This window comes from Culex pipiens, chromosome 3 (assembly GCF_016801865.2).
Source record: "Culex pipiens pallens isolate TS chromosome 3, TS_CPP_V2, whole genome shotgun sequence".
Taxonomy (NCBI): Eukaryota; Metazoa; Arthropoda; class Insecta; order Diptera; family Culicidae; genus Culex; species Culex pipiens.
In genome coordinates this window covers 28,731,521-28,734,653 of record NC_068939.1, presented here as the reverse complement: position 1 = coordinate 28,734,653, position 3,133 = coordinate 28,731,521, and the positions used below count along the sequence as shown (strand labels likewise).

The 3,133-nt window shown below is 38.3% G+C and overlaps 1 long non-coding RNA gene across 1 annotated transcript; it reads left to right on the top strand.

Annotated features, from left to right (window-relative positions):
* Nucleotides 1-1,195: 1,195 nt before the first annotated feature.
* LOC120426422 (uncharacterized) lies at nucleotides 1,196-2,528 on the top strand. The gene is made up of 3 exons (XR_005606696.2): nucleotides 1,196-1,747; nucleotides 1,804-1,901; nucleotides 2,154-2,528. It is a non-coding gene; the product is annotated as an uncharacterized LOC120426422 (long non-coding RNA).
* Nucleotides 2,529-3,133: the final 605 nt, after the last annotated feature.

Below are 3,133 nucleotides of genomic sequence, written 5' to 3'. Positions count from 1 at the left end.
TGGCGATCTGGGTCTCAGTCTCAAATGAATGGCAACACTGCTTAAAAAAGATATGTTTTACATTACTTTAAATCATATTTGATTTGATGACACTTTGATCAGTTCATAAATGTAACTAGAAATAATTAAAATTTAAAAAAATGTTGGCCTCGGGTGACTGAAAATCTTGCCAAGCATTGTTAAATAACCTCTACGAGCAGATTATTAAATTTTGCCAACTCTCTTCAAACAATTGATATGATTGAAAAGAGTCACAAAAACCTCAAAAACTCCGGAAAATATAATCAGAAAACGCTCCAAGCTGATAACATGAATGTGCTAACTAACTCTATTGGATATCAAAACAACAACTGATATTTCACGCAGAAAAAAAAAACTATGTATGCTTTCAGGAATGTGCATGAATTTAAAATCATAGAACGACATGTATGGAATATGACCCCCTCCACGTGCTCAAGCATCAAAACTGAAATGAACAATTGAGGGTGATGGGGTTAAATAAACATTTGCTGTTGAGTTCAACATCTAGGGGAAATAAACCCATTTTAAGCCTAATAAGCGGTCTTGTTTGAATGATGCTGGATAATCTGGAGTGTTCCTTGAAATTCACTAAAATCAAGTACACCAACGAGTAGAGCAACTTATTGTGAACATTTCTGTTTATTTTCACTTTTATTAAAAGTTATGCTATTCCTTTTACAAGCATTTGAATTTTTTTTTTCAATACCCCATTCTAATCAGTCGAGTGCATTGGGCCACGCCCATCTTTCTATTTTCAGCTTAGTTTTTTTTTCTTCCTACACTCTTTTGGGTCTGCTTCGTGCTGCCAAAATTGATGAAATTTCGAGCGAACACTCACGAAAAGTAGCATTTATAGAGAAAGTTTCCTGGCAACACCACAAGCGCTGCTGGTGGTGTTGGTGGCCACCCTTTGTTCTTTATTTGCCTTCGCTTCTCGCTCGGTTTTCTTCAGCCTTCGATTAGAATGGATGGTCAAAATTGAAACGTCAAAAGACTTAGCGCGTTTGTTTTTTTTATGGCGCTTGCTAAATATGTACATTAGGGTGGGTCATTTTTTTTGAAAGTTCTTGGATCCGGCTGAAATAAAGACCATCTTGTAGAGGGTACCCAAAGAGACTCTCACACCAAGTTTGAGCCCATTTGGCTGAAAACTGGCTTGTCGCTCGGGGGTTAAAGTTTACATGGAAATTACTATGGGAAATGCGCGATTTTGCTTCAAACGCTCCTACAAGCTAAGCGACAAACTTTAACCCACACTTACACTAGGTAGCCGTGTCGGGGGTGGTCCAAGGAACATTTTTCTCTAAGGGTTCATGGTCATCCGTTCAACCCTGAGCTTGCGCAAACCCGAAACATCCGGCGACGCCAGAATCCTTCGAAATCGCAGTTTTAACGGTCATCGCATACTGCGAAACTATGACAAGCCTCATGTGAATGAACGGGAAAAACGACGCCAAACGTCAAATCACTAAAATGGAAGCAGGAAGTGATAGTTTGCGCTCCTCCAACCAAGTGTTCCTACTTGGAAAGATTAATGGAAATCTGAAGCTCCACCGCACACCCACCGACCGGGAATTATTGTGTGCAGTGTTGTGGGAGAATCGTCAAGGTAAAAACCAAGTTAAAAAGGCGGTCGTGGACATTTCAAGGAAGGTGAGCGATGCTTTGAAGCTTCCATTATGGAAACTTAAGCAGCACGTTCAAGGGTTGTATGATTCTTGGAGAGGTAATTGAAGTAAATTGGACTTTCGAATGATAAATTAGCACATTTAACTATTCTAGGGTTATACAAAAACAAAAACCGAAACTCAACTAAAGCAGAACAGGACAGGAAGCAATTCCTGCTTAAATTGGCGCAGAAGTGTGATTCTACGTGGAAAGTATGAATATAAATTTAAACTATTGTGTTTATATCATGGTAGTTATTCAACCTTAACAATCAAATGATTGGAATGTTAATTTCTCTCAATAATTTAATTACAACCAATGTTTATTTTTGTGATATGTAAATCTGTAGAATTAACCACTCAATTATCAATTTTAAAGAAATTTCGGCAGCAAAAATAAGTACTTTTTTATATCATAGACAGAGAATAAAAGACAAGAAACATACAAAGAAAATTATTTTACAGATCCACTGTTCAGAAGATGCAGCAACTGATACGGAGACAGCCAATCAGGATGAGTCTTCCGTTAGTTTGGATTGTTCTTCAACCATAACAGGTGGACAAATTGAAGACGTGATTTGTTCCAACGATGTTCAGCACCAGGATGATGATATCGATGTTGATCAATGCCATGTTCACGAAGATGAGGACGATGATAATAAAGTTTTCCTGGTAGGGGTATTGGAAGACTTTGTGGGTTTGGATTGCGCTCCAAACAATCGGCAGTTGCTGAGTGCAATTTTGCACCGACATCGTATTCAAAAACAGCCATTTGGTAAAGCTATCTTGGATGTCTCGTGTTCAGTGGGCAAAGCTCTGAATCTACCAGCATGGAAAATTAAGTTTCATGCAAAAGGATTGCACGTTTTATGGCAAAGTAATTTATTACATTTTGAATTTTACAAATGTATTTTATTCATATGATAATATTTTAGAACTTTCGAAGAGCAAAACCCGAAGTTCAGATAAAGTAAATAAGGACAGGAAACATTTCCTTGCTAAACTGGAGCAATCGTGTGATTCTTCTTGGATTGTATGTGTTAATTTCGTTTCATAAATAACATTTTAAGCTAATGATTTTTATAGTGTCGAAGTGTCCGAACAGATGCAAGTTGGTATACGTTAAAACGAAGAGAAGAATCGAGCTCTACGGATGGCGATCACGATCAAGATCATCCAGCCTTTGAAGATGACGATGACAATGACGATGACGATGAAGATGAAGATGAAGATGACGATGACGATGACGATGACGATGACGATGACGATGACGATGACGATGACGATGACGATGACGATGACGATGACGATGACGATGACGATTACGATGACGATGACGATGACGATGACGATGACGATTACGATGAAGATTACTTAGAATCTGGCCCTATCAACAACTCAAGAAAAATACGCCTCACTTCTCCGCGTGTGTTAGAAGTTTTAGA